Genomic DNA, 22,104 nt, shown 5'->3' on the forward strand with positions numbered 1-22,104 from the left:
GATCCTCTTGTTAGGCCACCTTTTGACTCTCTCTTTGTATATCTTCGAATTGTGATTTTCTTTCTCTTGCCATTCTTCCAATTCTGATAGTTGCATTCTTCTATGATCTCTAGCGACATCTAGGTCCATATTCCATCTCCTTATGGCCCAGTGTGCTTTGAACTCTAGTTCAACAGGTAGGTGGCAAGACTTCCCGTACACCATTTGGTATGGGGACATTCCAATTGGGGTCTTGTATGCTGTCTGATATGCCCAGAGTGCATCAGGTAACTTGTCCGTCCATGCCGTTCCCATCTCATTGACTATCTTCTGAAAAATATTCTTGATTTGCTTGTTGGAAGTCTCTTCTTGCCCACTTGTCTAAGGATGATAGAGTGTAGTGACGTTGTGATGGATTCCATATTTTGATATACAGTGCTCAAAGCGTTTGTCGATGAAGTGTGTTCCTCCATCACTTATCACTACTCTGGGGACTCCAAATCTTGGAAATATGATTTTTTCAAACATCCTCTTGAACTAATGTTGTCGACATGTTTGCAAGGTAGTGCCTCTACCCACTTGGAGACGTCGTCAACTGCCACCAAGATGAACTCACACTTCTTTGATGGGGAAATGGACCCATGTAGTCTATTTCCCAGACATCAAAGAGCTAAATCTGAAGGTTGTTGGTGAGTGGCATGGCATCTCTTGTGTTTATGTTTCCGTGCCTTTGACATGGCCCACGTCTTCTGATATATTGCTTCGTGTCTTCATACATTGTAGGCCAGTAGAATCCACACTGCCCAATCTTTGAATGTGTACGGAATGCTCCATAATGACCTCCATATGGTGATGAATGACATCTGTCGATGATCTTCCATCCTTCCTCGATGGTCACACATCTCCTGAGTAAGCCATCAGAGCATACTCGGAAGAGGTATGGCTCATCCCATATATGTGAACGACTTTCTTGAATAAGCTTCTTCTTGTTTGCTCCTAGTGGTACATACCCTGAAACCATTAAATTAACAATATTTGCATACCAGGGGTCAGACCTTTTAATCCCGTAGAGCATGTCGTCCCGGAGTGAATCATTAATGGGGGTTTCCTGTGGATTCTTAAAATGAATTCTAGACAAGTGATCAGCAACAGAATCTTCTACTCCCTTTTTATCTTTTATTTCTATGTCAAATTCTTGAAGTAATAAGATCCATCTAATCAGGCGAGGTTTAGCATCTTTTTTAGTGAGCAGATATTTTAGTGCGGCATGATCAGTATAAACAATAATTTTAGCTCCAACCAAATAAGATCTAAATTTATCAATGGCAAAGACAACGGCCAGAAGCTCTTTTTCAGTGGTTGCATAATTATGTTGAGCTCGTGTCAAAGTTTTACTGGCACAAGCAATTGCATGATGCTTCTTATTTTTAGTTTGTACCAAAACTGCCCCCACAGCATAATCACTAGCGTCACACATAATTTCAAAATGCAACGACCAATCAGGGGGTTGAATGATTGGTGCAGAGATGAGTGCATTCTTTAATAAATTGAAAGATGTTAGGCATGCATCATCAAAATTGAAAGGAGCATCCTTGGCTAGCAAAAGAGTAAGTGGTCTAGCAATAAATGAAAAATCTTTTATGAATCTGCGATAAAACCAGCATGGCCAAGAAAGCTTCGAATTCCTTTCATATTCACAGGTCGAGGTAGTTGTTCAATTACTTCAATTTTAGCTTTGTCTACCTCAATACCTCTTTTAGACACTAGGTGTCCCAGCACTATTCCTTCCCTAACCATAAAATGACACTAGGTGCTTTTCTTCACATCTTTGCAAAACCTTGTCTATGTTTTCAAGACAACTATCAAAAGTTTTTCCATATATACAGAGAAATCATCCATGAAAACTTCCATAATCTCTTCAATCATATCAAAAACTATAGACATCATGCATCTTTGAAAAGAAGCTGGTGCATTACATAACCCAAAAGACATTCTACGGTAAGCATAAGTTCCGTATGGGCATGTAAAAGTGGTTTTGCTTTGATCATCAGGATGGATCAGGATCTGGTGATACTCTGAATATCCATCTAAGAAACAGAAGAATGAATGGTTCGCTAATCGCTCTAGCATCTCATCTATGAAAGGTAAAGCAAAATGATCCTTTTTCGTGGCTTTGTTCAGTTTTCTATAGTCTGTGCACATCTGCCACCCTATGATGGTGCATTGCGGAATTAGCTCGTTCTTTTCATTCGTAACAACAGTGATGCCTCCCTTTTTAGGCACAACTTGAACTGGGCTCACCCACTCACTGTGCGGCACAGGATATATAATCCCTGCATGTAGCAAGTTTAGAACTTCCTTTTTAACTACCTCTCTCATCGCGGTATTAAGTCTACGTTGGGGCTCTCGAGAAGGTGAAACAGAAGGATATGTCGGAATACGATGGGTACAAATCATAGGACTGATTCCTGTAAGATCTTGGAGTGAGTAGCCGAAAACTGAGTGATGTTTCTCAAGAATGGTTATCAATCGCAGAGTTTGCTCCTGAGTGAGTTTATCACTAATGATCACAGGAAACTCTAGATTGTTGTGTAGGAAAGCATAGGTAAGACCGGGTGGCAAAGTTTTAAGCTCTATGGGAGGTCTAGGTGTTTCTGCAAACTCATCTAAGGGTTCAGGTTCAGAAGGTTCAGCCTCTTCTTCTATGAAGAAAGGTGCTTCTTCTTCTAAGTCTGGTTCATTTAAAAGCTCTAGAGATGCAGCCTTTACCTCCTCCATAGGATCGGGCAAAAGATATGACTCGGTCTTATTATTTAAGGAGTGAGAAATCGTTATTGGAAATTTAAAATCTTTTCCAAAAGAAATGTGTAGCTTTCCAGTTTGACCTTCATAATGGAGTCTTCTAAAAGGTTGTCCTATCAACAGGTCAAAGTCCCATGTATCAAAGATATAAAAGTTCAAATGAACCATGGAGCCTTCTACTATAAAGGTAGGACATTAATAATTCCAAGACTGGGGACTAATCGTGCCGAAGATTCCTTTATGACCTTTGTTGTGAGGGTTAAGACCAATTTTTTAAATAATCTAAATGCAAAAGCCTCAGACATGATGTTGATCCCCACGATAGGATTATAGAGAGCATCAAATTGATCAGAATCATAAGCACAGCGTATAGTTATAGGAGGTGTGTCCAAACGGATCACATCAGAGGAAAGCTCTAACTCCTCCAACCATTCGCTACTCATGACTGAGATAAGCTCTCTCAATTGATGTTCACTTGGCAAACAAATGCTAAAATGGCCATTTTGGGGTCTGTCTATATAATGGTAGTTTGAAATGTTCCCAAAATCGACAAAAAGATCAGATTCTATATCCAGCATGAAATCAGGTGGTGGAATTTCTTCCTTTTGTGACTCAGAACTTGGGATAGCTAAAGTAGATGGAGAATTTGGCAGAGTGTCTACTTCGGCTTCATGGGTTTCATCATGAAGGGTATTATCCATCTCAGCTTCTAGGATTCTATCTAGGATCGCTCTAGCGTCATCAGTAGGGATGCGAAAGAAAGAACCTCTAGACATTGTATGTAGCATTTGTTTATGATCTTTCAGAAGACCTCGAAAAAAGTGAAATAAAAGGACAGGGTCTTCAAGATTAAGGTTTAGACCAGATTCTAAAAGATCAGAAAAACGTTTCCAGGATTTTCCCAAAGTTTCATTATCTTTTTTGTTTAAAAGATAGGACTTGGAGTCTATGGTCATCGATACGGTCGAGGGAATAAAAATCTAGACAAAAGTTGGCTCGTAAGAATTCACCTCGTTGTTGACTTACCTTCTGACTATACCATCATCTAGCTTCTCCCCTTAAAGAAAAAGGAAAAAGCTTCCAATGTAAAGTTTTATCAGAAATACCTTCAACGTGAAGACAATCACATGTTTGCTCAAAATCTCTAATATGAAGGTAAGGGTTTTCGTCTTCCTTTCCCGAAAAAGATAGGTTTTGAATCATGGCAATCAACCTAGAACTTAACCTACACTGGGATGTTTGGATAGGCTACGATGACTCCATGGTAAAAGGTTAGTTACTGAGGGTGTTGCAGATTCATGGATCGATTTAGAATTTTGGTTTTCCATAAGGTAAAAAAATAAAGGAAAATAAAGAATATAAAAAGATAAGAAAAGATAAAAGTATGAATACAAGCTAGTAGTAAGACTCAAGATTATTGCTGACGGTCCTTAAGTACCAAATATAATCATCAAATAAATAAAGAAAAGGATCCAAATGCAACCAACACCCAGACTTAGGGTTTTATCTGACAAAATTCCACGAGTTTTGGTATTTGTCTATTTCTGCAAGGGGTTATCAGGAAATACGGAAGAAAGGCCCACACGTCAGGTTTACATAGAGATATTAACATGCCGCACAATTTTCTGTCATCAAGAAGACTCCAGAAGCCACGGGAACGAACGGGAAGGCGAACGGGCCCGAGGGCAGGGCGCCCGCCCTCCCCCCCTAGGGCGCTCGCCCTGTCCCAGAGTCCAATCAGGACTCTCTTCGGGGATTACGCTCCACCGACCTAAAGGATCAAGGATAACCATTCAATCAATGTCGGTTTGATCCGACGGCCCATATTCACTTGGAACGACTATATAACCAGACCCCCTAGCCCCTGGAGGAGAACAAGTTCATCATAGAGTTGAGAGGCGCCCTTGAAGGAATACCTCTCCTCTAAATAGACTTAGGGCTTAGCATCCTATGTGAGTAGAATTAGATCTTCTAGTTTCTACTAGATTGAGAGAGATAGACTGGAGGTATAGATCGGAGGAAGCCCGGCCTGTCGGTGTCTACTCTGAGGTTGTACCCACGAGATCAAGTTCTACTAACCCGAAGCTTGCTCCTACGATTCTTCAGTAATTCAATTTCTAAATTCTAGTAAGTTATTGTTTTATTGTTCTTTGGTTTATGAGTTTACTTTAATCTCTTCCGGTTGAGTTTAGAGTAATCATTGCTAGCGTAAACGTGGTGTTTGGGCTAGGGTACTGATAGATATCCCCTGACTAGCTGGACCGTGGTAGTAGTGAGGAACGTGACATTTTCGAGTTTCCTTTGCAGACCATATCTCGTTAGCAGGAAGGATAGAGTTTATAGGTGCGGGTCGAACATAATTTGTGGTGTCTAGATTCCGTAAGCTTCCCCAATAGAACAGTAGATCATCCTTACCAAGGTTAGAACGAGACTACGGTTGCAGTCTTCTCTATACATCGCTCACATCGAGAAACATTCTTTGTAGCCTAAAGGGTAGTAGCAATGGATTCGGTTAGTCAGATGCACGCTTTTCTCCCAGTGGTAAAAATATAAATACGATACTCTGGATAACCTCCCGGGTGAAATGCTCACCGATATCCGTGCGCTTGCGGATCAATTCCTTATTGCGTTACCAAATATCAACAGTTATCTTAGCAAACTGTCTTTCTAACCAGCAAAGGCGCCAGAAATGCTTGTTGATATTTGGTAACATAATCAGGAATTAATCCGCAAGCGCACAGATATAGATGAACACTTCACCCGGGATGTTATCCAGAGTATCGTATTTATATTTTTACCACTAGGAGAAAGCGTGCATCTGACTAACCAGATCTATTACTACTAACCTTTAGGCTACAACCAATATGATTCAATGTGAGTGATGTATAGAGAAGACTTCAAATGCACCCTTGTTCTAACCTTGGTAAGGATGATCTACTATTCTGTTGGGGAGGCTCACGGAATCTAGACACCACAGAGGATGTTCGACCCGCACCTATAAACCCTATCGATCCTGCTAACGGGATTATGGGCTACAAAGGTAACTCAGAAATGTCATGTTCCTTGCTACTACCACGGTCCGGCTAGACAAGGGATATCTATGAGTATCCTAGCCCAAACACTATGTTTACGCTAGAGATGATTACTCTAAACTCTACGCGAAGAGATCAAAGTAAACTCATAAACCAAAGAACAATAAAACAAAGAACTTACTAGAATTTAGAAGTCGAAATACTGAAGAATCATAGGAGCAAGCCTCGAGTTAAGAGACTTGATCCCGCAGGTACAACCTCGGAGTAGACACCGACAGGCCAGGCTTCCTCCGAACTACACCTCCACTCTATCTCTCTCAATCTAGTAGAACTAATTCTACTCTCACATTGGATGCTAAGCCCTATGAGGTTGGAACCCTAAAGGAACCTCTCTCTCTGAATCCTCTCTGGAAAATATGCTAATGAATAATGGGGATCGATTTCTCCAGGGGTCAGGGGCCCTGCTTATACAGCCCTCTCAAATGAATCTGGGCCGTCGGATCAAACCGACCTTGATTGAACAGTTCTCCTTGTTCCTCAGAGGCGGTGGAGCATAATCCGCGAGACTCGTGCTGATTGGCCAGCAGAGGAGGGTGGGCGCCTAGGGGGGTTGGGAGGGCGCCCTACCTGTGGGCCCGCTCGGCCTCCCGCTCATTCGTGTGGCTTCTGGAACCTTCTAGGCCGAGGAAAATTGGCGCACAAGTTAATATCTCTATGTAATCCCGATTGTTGACGGTCCTTAAGTACCAAATATAATTAGCAAATAAACAAATAAAAGGATCCAAATACAACCAACACCTAAACTTAGGGTTTTATCTGACAGAATTCTAGGAGTTTTGGTGTTTGTCTATTTCTGCAGGGGGTTATCAGGAAATATGGAGGAAAGGCCCACATGTCGGGTTTACATAGAGATATGAATGTACCGCGCAATTTTCTATCATCTAGAAGACTCCGGAAGCCAGGGGAACGAACGGGAGGCCGAGCGGGCTCGGGGGCAGGGCGCCCGCCCTCCCCCCTTGGGCGCCCGCCGTGAGTTAGAGTCCAATCAGGACTCGCTTTGGGGATTATCTCCACCGACCTAAAGGATCAAGAATAATCGTGTAACACTCCAAGTGTTAGCTTGCATGTTAACCATGAGCATTGCATCAACATAAGCATCATCATGCTCATTCATAAGCATACATCATGATCACATGTCATCTTATGTGTCCCATGTATGATTGAATTACTTGTGTGGCTTGATTTGAGTGATCCTAGTAGAGGACCAATGCTTACAAGTGTACATTGTCTTCCAAAACACTTTAATCATGTTTAGAACAACATTTTGAACAAAGTTCATGTTGAAGGTTTTGGCCAAAAATGCCCTAAGTCATGGTTAACCCTAGATTGACCTATTTGACCCCCTAGACCTCTTTTCAAAGATGTTTTATGAAACTTATGTTAGAGACTTTGCATGTAAATGACACCTGACACAATGTTGTAGCGAATTTCATAAGCTACAAAAGTTATGTTGATGACTTTTTATGAAAAAGCTTGGAACACATCCAAAATTTGCTCACAAGCCAAAAATCAGGGCTGATTTAAGTCTAGGAATCGGCAGTTTCGACATAGGGTGATTGGGAGCGTTGTAGTTTGAAATCCAGACCGATTTAGACTGAGCTCGTGTAATCAAACTTGTAGAACTCGTGTAGCTCTGTCCAAAGGATCAAGTTTGAGCCGAAACCATCGAGTGAGCTGAGAGTAAAATGTCGGTGAACTTTCGGTTTCAGACACGGTCGACGACGACTCAATCGCGCGATTCAGTTTCGTCAGTCGCCGGCCGGCCGACGCGTGGACGACCCGTGGCGGCCGTACATCGACGGCGACCCCACCTGTCAGCCCCGACGCCATCACTTGGACGCCACGACGCCACCCCGTGCCTCAGACGCGACATCCACTCCACCAGAGCCTCCCATTTCGCTCTGCCATCGCCTAGGTGAGCTCCGCCGCGTCTCGGTGAGCTTTTCCGGCCGCTCCACCGCGCCTCCGGCCAAGCCAGCCCGCCAAAAGCTCCACCAAAGCTTCCTCTACCTCAGCGTCACCTCCTTGGCCACTGTCAAGCACAGGTGAGGCGGCATTGCCGAGCTCCGAGCCGTTCTCCCTCGCCGGAGTTCCGCCCGAGCTCACCGGCGACCTGGCCAGGCCTCTCTGCTCCACCATTTCCCTCCATTCTTGTTCCTATCGCTTTCCCTTGGCTCAATGATGCTCGGCGTGAAGCTCTACCGCGTCGCCATTGCCTGGATCCGCCGGCGTAACACCGCGCAGCACCGCCGCTCTGCCATTCCCGACGGCGAGCACCCTAGGGTCCAGTAGAGCGCGGGTAAAGTAGGTCGCTGAGTCCGCCTTGAGGAGAGGACCACGTAGATGCCCTTGGATCCGACCGAGACCTCACCGTCGTCGAGTTTCGCCGGCGACGAGCGTCTCCCCTGTCTCTGTCTCTCTGTCGCGTGGGTCCCGGGTGTCAGTCTCTCCCTCTCACATCCCTGGTTCACTGTTTTGTAGATCCTGTGTTGATTTTGTAAAATTCATATCTCGAGTTTTATAGATCCAAATGACATGGTTCCAATTTTGTTGTGTTCCTGTATGAGTCTAGTTTTTAATAAAAATATAAAACATGCCATGTTTATGCAGAAATAAATATATATAATTTAATCTTGGTTTATTAGGAGGTAATTATATCTTAAGATCTGTTGATCTGTTGGCCCTGCAAATTTAGGGTGTTGTTACTTATGATATGAATAGGCTCTGATAGATTTATCATGATTTTTGGAGGCCTGATTATGAAGTTATAAATATTTATTGCTTAAATAGGAGTTTCTTGTGGTATTTTTAATAAATAGGATATAAATCCTTTTGTGATGAAATTTTCTGAGTGTTGTACTCATGTGTAAACAAAGCTAGGAAAAATCTGAAATCTGTTGTTTGACACTTCTTGATAGGGTTTCACATTTATGCCTTGCATGCCCTTGCTAGCTTGTTATTTTTATATCTCACAACCTGTATGTGCAAATGTCCTCAAAATTTTACATTAATCTTATGTTAGCATAGGTAGCTTGCTGTATTTTTCTTAGAATTATTGGAGCACTTAGGATGCATGTTCATTAAATCACCTTAATAATTAAATAAATAAAAAAGGTGATGATAGAAATGAGTTTAGACCTTACCATGATGTTTTCTAGTGTTTCTTAGACATGTTCCATCAACTGGTGCAATTGGATTGACCCTTTGATACATTCTTGTTATGTGCATGATGCTGTCGCGCGCTTGTTGTTGCATTGCGAGTGTGGCGTTGTTTTCTAAATTTTTTTCAAGATTCCTCGCCATATTGAATTTTACGGTACATATATAAAATATTAAATATATATAGATAAAAATAATTAATTATATAATTTATCTATAATTTGCGAGACAAATCTTTTAAGTCTAGTTAATCTATAATTAGACAATAACTATCAAATATAACGAAAATAATACAGCAGCTAAATCTAATTTTCCGTGAACTAAGCTGTCTCTGCTGACAAATGCCTGTGGCAACATGTTATATATATATATATTCATCTTTTTCAATAGTTAACATTAAGCCTGGGCATTCGGGTTATCTGATTTTTTCGGGTCGGGTAATTCGGGTAATGAAAATTATTATCCGATATTAGTCTAAAAAAACACTACCCGCAATTTCGGGTACCCGATAATTCGGGGTGGGGAATTTCCGATTTACCCGAATTTCCAGAAAACAACACACTACACAAAATTTCAACAACAATTTATATATAATTTCAGCAGTAATTTATATAGAATTTCAATAACATTTTGTAGAGAATAATATATTACGGTCACTTGTTCAAACAAAGAGAATTATATTCTAATAAATTGATAAGCTCTAATGTTTAATTAACAACACATGATAAATACAAAGACAGACAAATGTTTGGGTAATTCGGGTAGTTCGGGTACTGGGGGATATTACCTGAATTACCCAAACTAATTTCGGGTAATCAAAATCGCTATCCGAAATTAGGATTGGGTAACCGGGTTCGGGTAATTCGGGTTTGGGTCCGGCTAATTCGGGTGCAATTAGAAATGAGTTTAGACCTTACCATGATGTTTTCTGGGAAACATGTCTACAACAAACTTGTAGCTAACTTGCTTATATACTTCGTGTCCAAGTTTCATGACATTTGGGTGAGTAGTTTAAAAGTTATGCATGTTACAAGTAGCTGCTGCAAAGTGCTTGCTCTCTGGATTTTCCAGGACAGCCAGCCAACTATGTATATTTTAGCTTATTTCTGTTGGGAAGCATTCTGGGATGTCTAAAAGTGAATTGTAGACAATTTGCTAAGCTTTCCAGAAAGTATCTACTTGCTTAGTTTGGCCAACTGATGCTTAAGTTATAGCTAAAACTTGTAACAAGTTGGTTTGTCCATGAAACCAGTGACTCAGTTGGAGTAGCTAGGATTGTTTAACTTGTCTAGTTAGCCTCTCTACCAGAGAAGAAGTATGCACTTAATCTTAGGATTTTATGCTCATGTTATACCTTGCTTTTGTTCCGTTGGCTCTTCATCATGACATCATGCATCATATGTGCATTCTCTATATTTATCTCCTTGTCATGCATACATAGGTGTACCCAAGGGCGTGACCGTGTTGGAATTCGAGCTGCCAGAGTCGGAAGGTCAACAAGGGGAGCCACCTCAAGGAGCTGAGGAGGAGGAGGACTTGCCGGAGTGTCCCGACCATAGCCCGTCCACCTACGTCGAAGGCAAGCCCCGGAGCATTATAAGTCTCCTACTATTTTGTTATCATATCCCGCTCTCAATTGACTATGGTTATATATGATTGCATTAAGTGTTAGGCGTTGATATGACACCCTTGCTGCATAATGACTTCCTTGTCCACCTCATACCTCACCTAAGTAGGTCCAGGATCGAAATAATGCTTAGACATGCTTAGCTCGGTAGAAGCCGGGTGATTTCCTCTCACCTGCGAGAGTTAGGTGGATGATGATCACGGTTGGCTATAATTGCTATCGTGGAAATAACCATGTGCTACTAATGAACTTGAGACCGGGCGGGATGACGATAGTGCAGCAACAAGGCATGGAGGTCTTGGGTGTGAATCTATCCCCGTCTGTATCGATTAAGGACTGATTGATGTAACGTCCTCGTGTCATGTTGAACGCATGCCTAACACTTAGCTGGCCGGATAAGTCGTTCCGACCGCGAAGCCTACGAGTGCATCTCCGGCCGGATACCCCGTTCGGTTTAAGTGCGCACCCCGGTTGGTAGTAAGGATGTGCGGGGAGTCAATGGCGTAAGACCGAGGTGTCAGGTTAGAGTCCTGACCCTGGCAGATTGGCGGTCCCTGGGGGTGCGGCGCTGTACGGACCCGCGAATTGATCCAGAGTTGTGCTAAAGTTGATCTGAGCTTCCCTCATGAAGTATGCTTGGGTGAGTGCTAGGAATACCCCTCCAGCTAGATAGGAATCGATTCGAATCGCCGTCTCTCCTGGATAGTGAGAACTTGGCACGGGCAGTCGCACGTAGAACTCACTAAATAAACTTAATGGTTATGATGAGAATGTTGATAGGTATGTGATAATCTGGATATGGTTATTATTGTGATGCTTAAATACTCAAGTGTATGCTTAGAACAGGTGCTAATCTAGTGGATAGTTCTTAAGTAATAAACTTGCTGCTGAAATATTATTAAATGGGTTATTTACATCAAAGGCTTTTTATGCAAAAGATGAGTCAAACCAGTCCACCAAGATCAGCCTTGCATACTCCTTAGTGTCACTTTATTTCTAGTTTATGACGGGTAAGTCTAGCTGAGTACCTTCTTATACTCAGAGTTTTATTTACCCTGTTGCAGATGATGTCGTTTATCACGGCTACTGTGCTAACTGTCATCATCCGACTGCGGACGATGAATAGATCATGGGCGTGATCACCTTCTTTATCTTCAGTTGTGCTTTTGTTGGGTTGGACCATGGAACTGGCATGTAATATAAACTGAGTGTGGGTGATGTTTTAAAACTACTTTGTTTCCGCTACCAAACTAGTTTGTAATAACCTTGCTTAAACTCTGATGTGATGTAAAACTATGTTCTATGATGAATGTTTGTAATCTGTGATGGTGATGCTTGATCATGTACAATCTTGGTTGTATGTTGGTTGAATCGAGGTCTTTTGAGATTTCGTCGGACTACTGGGTTTATATGGGTTCAAGTCCATTGGCTTGACTGCTTCCGTGGTCGCTAATTCCCTTGAATTCTTTTAAATTGGACGGTTCTGTTACAGCTGGCATCAGAGCAAGATTAAGCATTTAACCATCATAGATGTATTTAAAAACAAATGAATTTGGTTTTCCCAAACTATTTGGCAAATTAGGCTATACATAGGGCTGTTTTAAAAACGTTTCAATAACTTATACCATGCCAGTGGTCATACCCTTTATGCCCATATAAGGACTTCTAGGTGGCTTAATATTACTAACATGGGGGTTTTTCCTTTCGTCGTCCATATGGCGTGCAATAATATGGATGCCACTTACTTAAGTGGTAATGAATGGATCACATACCTCTACGCCATGGTAAGCATTGTTTGTTTTCTTTCGTCGTCCATACGGCGTGAAATTGTATGGATGCCACTTGCTTGAGTGGTAATGTATGGATCTATATGCCTCTACGCTATGGTAAGTGTGAGCTGTGAGAGCATGACCGTCCAACCGTCGGGCTAGGGGAGTGTTAGCTGTGGTTACTGGAATATTTACATGTTTTACACATGTAATTATGAAGGTACTTAATTGTGTGTAGTAGGTGCAGCCATGTATACATATTTGATGTATATGTGGGTGTATCCCAAATGGGTAGTGTGCTACGATATATGTTCGGGAATATATATCGAAGTACCTAGCTTGAATGTAGATGATTGGTTTTTCATTTCTACACATATACTCTTGTGGGGTTGGGCTGAAATGAAATTTTCTGCAGGTACACTAACAACGAAATGTGTAGACCGTGTAGTTGCGTATAAGGAGTGCACGTATGTATGCCACCGACTATACCGTTAGAACTTTCTTCTAGGAATGGAAAGGACGTATGGAACATGCATGCATGATGAATCATTCATACATTCCTTATGCACTACTTAAGTCTTAAATTCTGAAAATATATCTATTTACCTTTCCTTGTAATTAATCTCCCTTACTCAATTGTGGTCTTCCTACAGATGGCAACCCCACACGCAAGTGAGACTTTTCTGGACATGTTTGGCACTCCTACCTTGTTGTGGAGGGTGCTAAGTTCAGTGGGATATGAGGAACCACCTAAGTACACGTGGACCGAGGCTGAGCATGCAGGATCCTTACCTTGGGTAGATGTCCAGATTACAGTTCCCCCTTGCCCAAATAACCCACAGTGGCTAGGATGGATAGTAGAATCCGATGGTCAAACTACTTGGGAGGGTGCCCAAGTAGCAGCCTTAGAAGTACTATTGGAAATATGCCAAGACTATGGGGATGAGCTAATTAATGGCCCAGCTGGATCATTTTCTAGAGTGAGTGTGACTAACACTTTTGTGTCCCAAATAGGAACTGAGCCTCTAGAGATGAGAGAAACCATACTAGGATATAGCTCTAGCCTTGCCATGAGTGCCATGCTGGCGGTACTTAAGTTGTACTATGTGCGCCAGGACACCTACATAGAAGCTATGCTAGCGCTCCAACAAGATCAAGTTGGACAGCGCAAACTACGCAAGCGCGTGCGCAAGCACCGCAAGGCTTTTAGCCATGCACAAGCTGAAATCCAAAACTATCACACCGCTTTGCAAACCCACCGCAACCAAGTTGAAAATGCAGTTAGAGAGCGCAATGAAGCACAAGCCCGCGTGATGCAAATGACTAGAGAGCGAGATGAGGCTATGCGCTTGGCTGAGAATAGAGAAGCTGCTAGAGTTAGAGCTTTGTTCCATGCTGAGATTAGAGAGGAAGAGCTGATCACTAGGATTGCTGAGCTGCAGTTAGATGTCCACCGCCTAAATAATATCATAAATCCTATTCCGCACCCTATTCCCTTTAATCATGAAGAAGCTCCTAGTGAGGAAGATCAGGATGATGGCATAATTTCTAATGGTCAATCTGAGGAAGATATGTAGCCTAGCAATAGTTCCCATGCTCATGTATCAGTTCCATCTCTTTATGTAATGAACATGTAATCTGAATTTCAGCTGAGACTTTATGTATTGTCCATGGTGCCCCTTCCTGTAAGATTTAAGTTATGGCAATGACTCTATGTAACCCTATGCACTTGTTGTGATGCTCCACGTTTATGTTGAGCTTAAATAATCTTCTGCAATGTCTTTAATCCTTGAAAATTGTGACCGTAAATGACCGCGGGAATTACCAGTGCCGTGGATAATATTCTCTTGTTGTACATGGATTATTGTGCCTTGCATTATGTGAATTTACTTCATTAAATTCCGTACGGCAGCAATCGAGGTTCATGGCAATTATATCTGCTATCCTAAACGGTCACTTGGTATGCCTTATGCAGATGGCTCGCAATACTCGCTCCGGTCACAATGAGGTGCCGCCACCACCACCTCCTCCCCCGCCTATGCCTGCGGAGCTCTTAGCAACCCTTGTTGAGGGCCAACGAATGCTCAATGAAGCTATGCAGACTATGGCGCAGCAGAACCGGGGTGGTCGCCATGGCCGCCAAGGCGGAGAGGCGAATCAATATAGCAATTTCAAGGATTTCCAGGACACCAAGCCGCCGCTTTTCAAGGAGGCTGTTGAACCTCTTGAAGCTGATGAGTGGCTGAACACTCTCGAGCAGAAGTTCCGCTTGCTGAGGGTAACAGAGGAGCTAAAGGCGGAATATGCAGCCCACCAGTTGTAGGGCAAAGCAGGTGTCTGGTGGAGTCATTACAGGACCAGCTTGCCTGCCAATGCTGATGTGACCTGGGATTAGTTCAAAACTGCTTTCAGGAACACCTATATTCCCCAAGGCTTAATGACTATCAAGCATACCGAGTTCATGAACCTGACTCAAGGCACTAAAAGCTTGACTGAGTATCTTCATGCTTTTAATAATTTGTCTCGTTATCTCCTGAAATGGTTGATACTGAGGTCAAGAAGCTTGCTAGTTTCAAGAGAGGGTTGGGACCCAAGCTGTCCAAGAACATGGCTGGTAACAAGAGTACCACCTTTAATGAGTTTGTGAGTGATGCGTTGACCCAGAAGAACTCCAATGCTATTTATGCCGCGTCCAAGGACCACAAGAGGGCCTACAAGGCAGGTGCTTCGCAGTCCAAGGCTCCAGTGACAAATAAGCCGGCCTATCGCCCACCCAATGTTGTGACAAGGTATAGACCACCGCAGAAAAAGTCAAATGTGAAGACGGGAATTCACAAGTCCTTCACAGTTGCTCTCCAAAGGGGTGCCACAGGTCAAGGAAGTCCCAAGACTCCCGCTGATAACCGTCCCTGCTTTAACTGCAAACAGGTTGGTCATTGGGCGAGGGATTGCCCCTATCCCAAGAGGAATTATGCAGCTGGAGGTAATAACCGTACTGGTCGAGTGCACTACACCACTGTTGAAGAAATCCCTAAAGGTGAAGTGGTCACCGCTGGTATGTTTCTTGTCAATCGACACCCTGCAGTTGTCTTGTTTGATTCTGGAGCTTCGCATTGATTTATGAGTCAAGCATTCACATCTAAGCATGGACAGCATGTAGTTGATCTTGACAGTGGCAAGTTCTGCATTAGTGCTGCTGGCAACCAAATTTCCACAAACCAATTAGTGAAGGATGTGAATATTGCTATTGAGGGTTGTAACTTTTCAACAAACCTTGTAATTTTGCCGGGCTTGGGCATATATGTTATCTTAGGGATGAATTGGATGAGCAATAATGGGGTGTTAATAGACACCTCCACGAGGGTAGTCATGTTGCGAGAGCTTGATAGAAAAGAAGCCTTCTTGGTCCAGCTTCCCAAGAACGATGACATTCGTCACGCTGCTAATGCTATCAGACCACGCACGGTGGCAGATATTCCTGTAGTGTGTGAGTTTCCGGACGTCTTTCCAGAGGATCTGCCCGGGTTGCCACCAGACAGAGACATAGAGTTTAAAATTTACTTAATTCCGGGTACCGCACCTATCTCTAGAAGGCCGTACCGAATGCCACCCAATGAATTGGCAGAGTTGAAGAAGCAATTGCAAGAACTCCTAGAGAAAGGTCTTATTCGGCCTAGTTCTTCTCCATGGGGTTGTCCGGCTCTCTTTGTCAAGAAGAAGGATAAGTCTCTATGTATGTGCGTGGACTATCGTCCGCTAAATGCCGTGGCTGTTAAAAATAAGTACCCCTTGCCTCGCATTGATATCCTGTTTGATCAATTAGCTAAGGCTAAAGTATTCTCCAAGATTGATTTGAGATCCAGGTATCATCAAATTAAGATTTGACCCGAAGACATTCCTAAAACGGCTTTCTCTACCAGGTATGGGTTGTATGAGTAACTAGTCATGTCCTTTGGTCTGACTAATGCCCCTACTCATTTCATGTACCTGTTGAATTCGGTGTTCATGCCTGAACTGAATAAGTTTGTGGTAGTGTTCATCAATGACATTTTGGTGTACTCTGAAAATGCTCAAGACCATGAGAAGCATCTTTGGATTGTACTCACTCAACTGCGAGAACATCAGCTCTATGCCAAGTTCAGCAAGTGTGAGTTTTGGCTGAAGAAAGTGCCTTTCCTAGGCCATATTTTATCTGAAGAGGGTATTTCTGTTGGCCCGTCAAAAGTGCAGGAGGTTCTAGACTGGAAGGCCCCGACTTCAGTGCACGAAGTTCGGAGTTTTCTCGGTCTAGCTGGATATTATCGTCGCTTTATTCCAGACTTCTCCAAAATAGCCAAGCCTATGACCAAGCTACGGCAAAAAGACGTGAAGTTTGTGTGGTCCCAGGAGTGTGAAGTCGCTTTCACCACTTTACGTCATCTACTGACCACTGCTCCTGTTTTACCACAGCCTGACATTGAAAAGCCATTTGATGTCTTTTATGACACATCAGGCACCGGCCTAGGTTGTGTGCTTATGCAAGAAGGCCGAGTTATTGCATACGCCTCTCGGCAGTTGAAGAAGCATGAAGCCAACTACCCAACTCATGATCTAGAGTTAGCAGCAGTTGTACATGCGTTGAAACTCTAGAGGCATTATCTGTTGGGTAATCTATGTCATATTTATACTGACCATAAGAGCCTCAAATATATCTTCACACAACCCGAGTTGAACATGAGACAAAGAAGATGGTTGGAATTGATAAAGGACTATAACCTTGAAGTACACTATCATCTAGGCAAAGCCAATGTTGTAGCCGATGCTCTCAGTCGGAAACAACATGTTAGACCTCTCCTAGAGGAAGGCTTCAATTTATTGCATCCTGTGCTCCTGCACAACATCGTAGTCAGTTGCTCGTTAGAGAGTCAAATCATAGAGCTCCAAAAGTCTGATCCTGGTATTTGCCATATCAAAAGAAAAATGCAAGAGCAAGACACCAAGCATTTCAGGGTAGATGAGAAGGGTGTACTGTGGTTTGACGATCGACTAGTTGTACCTAAAGACCATGACCTACGCAACAAAATTTTAGATGAAGCCCGTTCTTCCAAGTTGTCCATTCATCCTGGTAGTAGCAAAATGTACCAAGACTTGAAACCTTGTTTCTGGTGGACCAAGATGAAGAAGGAGATAGCAGCTTATGTTGCTAGGTGTGATACTTGCTGTAGGGTAAAGACAGTTCACCTTAAACCTGCAGGTTTATTGCAACCTTTGTCGGTTCCGAGTTGGAAATGGGAAGAAATCAGCATCGATTTCATTGTTGGCCTTCCCCCTACCCAAAAGTGACACGACTCCATATGGGTGATTGTTGACCGTTTGACCAAGTCAGCCCATTTCATCCCTGTGAAGTTGACACACCGAATATCCGACTACGATGAGTTATACTTCTCTCAAATTGTTAAATTGCACGGAGTGCCTCGCACCATTATTTCTGATAGGGGTCCTCAGTTCACTGCCCGCTTTTGGGAGCATTTGCATTCACTCCTTGGTACGAAATTGATTCGCAGTTCAGCGTACCACCCTCAAACCTCCGGCCAAACTGAGCGTGTGAATCAAATTTTAGAGGATATGTTGAGGGCATGTGTGATATCTTCCAAGGGTGCTTGGGAGAAATGGCTACCCTTAGCTGAATTCTCTTGCAACGATAGTTATCAAGAAAGTATCCAAATGGCTCCTTTTGAAGCTTTGTATGACCGAAGAAGAAAGCCACTTGAGTTCGAAGTAGGTGACTTTGTGTACTTGAAGGTATCACCCATGAAAGGAGTAAATCGCTTTGGTGTAAAAAGGAAGCTTGCCCCTAGGTATGTGGGTCCCTATCAAATCATCTAGAAAAGTGGCAAGGTAGCTTACAAAGTACAACTACCTCCGGAACTGGGAGAATTTTTCCTGTATTCCATGTGTCTCAACTCAAGAAGTGTCTTCGTATGCCCGAAGAGCGAGTTGAAACAAGAGGCCTAAAGTTGCAGTCTGATCTATCCTATGAAGGAAAGGCCTGTACAAGTTCTTGATGTCATGGAACGAGTTACTCGTGGGAGGGTGATCAATCTCTTTAGAGTTTTGTGGAACCATCAAAGTGAGAGAGATGCCACTTGGGAAAGGGAAGACTATTTACAAATAACTTACCCCTCCTTCTATGAAAAATGGTACGTCTTTCAAATCTCGGGACGAGATTTTTGTAAGGGGGAGGGCTGTAACACTCCTAGTGTTAGCTTTCATGTTAACCATGAGCATTGCATCAACATAAGCATCATCATGATCACTCATGAGCATCATACCATTATCACATGCCATTTGCTACATGTACTATGTGATTGAATTGCTATATGACTTGCTATGGTTGATTGTGATGGGTGACTAAGGCATACAAGTGTACATTGTCTTCCAAAATACTTTAATCATGTTAGAACAACATTTTGAACAAAGTTCATGTTGGAGGTTTTGGCAAAAAAATGCCTCTAGGTCATGATTAGCCCTAGGTTGACCTAATTGTCCCCCTAGACCTCATTTCAAAGATGTTTTATAAAACTGATGTTAGAGACCTTGCATGTAACACCCTAGGTGTTTGTCTTGCATTTTGGCACTTACATTTCATGAGCATAAGCATCATTTGTTCATATTTGATAGTATGAAACATACTTTGATGTCATGACAAGTGAATGCTTGATGATACTGCATAATAAAGCTTGTGGGTGTTGATGGTGCTTCTTTCATGTGTATCATCTCCATCTCTACCTAGATTGATCACTCAAAAAGTTTCATGAAGTTTGGATTCAAAAGGTCAAATGAAATGATAAGTTACATGCTTGTTGGAATGACCTTATTAAGTGAACGGAACCTTGGGTTACTAACCTAATCTTGGAATCTTGACCAAATGACTCTAGATGAACTCTACAACAAAAGTCATGAAGGGTTCATGTTGAGCTTGTGCCAAGAAAATGCTTTATTTGGCCTAAAACGTTAATTCAAGCTTTATCAAGTTGCTGCTTTGACCAAAGTGAAAGTTTGACTTTGGTACCAGTTATGAGGTTTGACCTTAAATAAAAGTTGTAGTTTTACTTCTGTAGAACAAACTTTATTTAATGGTCAAGAGCTATTTTGGTACTAATCCTCATCAAATTGAGCTTAAAAGATTCAATGCAGTGCTGTTTTGGAGCTCAAGAATTTTTGGCTGTCCTCAAGGTGCTCAGTTTCGGGTCCCCTAATTGGAAGCCTTGTATCTTACTAACCAGGCAGAAACAGTATAAGATCCTTTAATAAAAGTTGTAACATAGTTTGTATGCTACAAACTTTGTTAAAGTGCCTAAGTCTGAATCATCTTCTAAGCCTGTCAAATAATAGTCACAAGATCGAATCTGCTGTAAATTCCAGCATTTCGAATTTCTAAGTCTGAAATTTCAGTTCGTCATGTTGGCATCCCGCATTCTCCTAATTCTTATGAACAACTTGCTTGGGTCCCAAAATAAAAGTTGGAGTACATATTGTGGGCTAGAGCATGCCAAAAGATGACACCAGTTTGAGTTTGTTTTGGTCATCAATTTTGAGTTTTGCTAATCTTTATCAGTATATTGACACTTAAGGATTGGTATCATGTTATCTCTTAATCTGTTACTCTAATGGCTTTGCACTCTTAATAAAAATTGGAGAACAGGCCGAGTTCAGCAAACTTTATTTTTGGCCCAATGTCCAATTCTGTCCGGAAAAGGCCCAAAATCGCTTCCCACCTGAGCCACTTCACCGCCCGACACGTGCTCGATAAAATGCCTCAACGGACGACACGCGTCCTGGACGTGGCAGCCATGCCCGAGCTCACGTCCCACCACCTGTGCTGCGTGTCTCGCGCACCTGGACCGATGGGGAGATGTCCAAGCACTCGTCCCTCACTTTCCCCTCCTCCCTGGCGCTCTCCATCGCCCCCTGCAGCGCTCACGGCGCCGTCCACCATGGTCGGCATGCCAAGCTCGCCATCGTCCCGTTCCCGCCACTCCGCGCTTCCTTGACACTCACTGTGTGTGCCACATCGCTCGCCGCGTCGTGCTGCGCATCTCGCGCACGCCCAGCCGAGGTGGAAGACCGCCGGAGCAGCCGACCACCGGCCACCGCCGCCGTCGCCGACATGTGCGCGTGGCCGGGCCGCCTCGGGCCCTCTCCCGACCTTCCGAGACCACCCTCGAGTGCGCGCAAGCCCCCTGATGCTTCCCCACCTCTCCCTCGCCGCCGACGACGCCCCGACTGGCCGGAACAGCGAGCTCCGGCGATTCCTCTGTTTCTCATTCGCGATCAGGGACCTTGCGGTGGAATTCGACTTAACCTGAGGGGTTTTCTGCACTGTCATGGACTCATATGAATAGTATCGGTTGGATCTGTTTGTAATTGTTTATGCAGAAAATTTAAAAATGCGTAGTAATTCATAGAAAAATCGTGAAATAGTAAATGTAGACTTTTTGGAATCCTTATGAAATTCTCTATGCAGTAGATCTATAATATGCCATGTTTAGTTTGCAGTTTTAGCAGTAAAAATTGATTTATGCAGTTCGGTTTTAATTGCTTGCTATATTTGTCTTTTTCATAACCACTGTATTATTTCTCAAATAAATGTGAAAATATTGTGACAAGCTTTTCATGTTATATTTGCTGTCTGGTAAAAGTTTGATGAATTTAGGCATGATAGATTAAGATTTATAAAAATAACAAATACCCTGTGTTGCTTTGCTCCTATTCTGAGTGGATCTGCATGTTTGTATTGTTTGGCTCAGTTAAGTTGTGAATCATGCCTAGATGAAAATATATGAGTTGTAGTACATTTCATAAGCTTTCCATCAAGCTAAATAGCATAATTTTTGGTTAAGCATATGTCTAGTTATAGTGGTTTAAAGTACTATTTCAGTTTCTGTCTAAACCCAGACAGGGATGCATTGTTTGTTATATAAGACCATGATAGTTGTAGATTTAGCTCTAGATGTTTATAACAAAGTTGTTCATAATTTAGTAAGCTTTCTAGAAAGTACATAACCATAATTTATGGGCATATGAAACTCAAGTTATGGCTGTTTAATGTGGCATGACAGATTCTGTCCATGATTTGAACAGAGATGTCTTCATAGGGCTTGGTAAATGGTTTATAATTATAACTAAAAATGTAAAAAATAGAAAATGTTGTTCCAGTACAATTCTATGATATTTGTGTATCATGTTTATATATGATATGGCCATGTGTTTGAAGAAAATATGGTTTGTGCATTTATCTTGCTCTCACATGGTTAATTGCAATAGTAATTTGTCTTTTTCATAGATGTTGCTATGTTTATTCAAATGCAGTGAAATTTATATAGTAGACTATGAATAGCATGTAGAAGGTACTGTAATTTTTGTAGAATTTACTGTGCATGTTTGGTATATGTTCTTTAATTCACCTTATTATCCAAATAAATTAAGAAATGCATTAAATAAATTTATTTGGTAATGACCACTATGTTTTCTAGTGTTCTTTAGATATGTGCAAACGGTTGGTAATAATGGTTTTGTTAAAATGCATGTTTGAAACATAAGTTAATAATTAATTGTTTGCAATTATTGTTTCTGGACAGTTTGTGGAACTGTTTGGATTACAATATGTAAATGACATTTTCTGGGAATCTTGTTT

Source organism: Sorghum bicolor, chromosome 7 (genome assembly GCF_000003195.3).
Source record: "Sorghum bicolor cultivar BTx623 chromosome 7, Sorghum_bicolor_NCBIv3, whole genome shotgun sequence".
NCBI lineage: Eukaryota > Viridiplantae > Streptophyta > Magnoliopsida > Poales > Poaceae > Sorghum > Sorghum bicolor.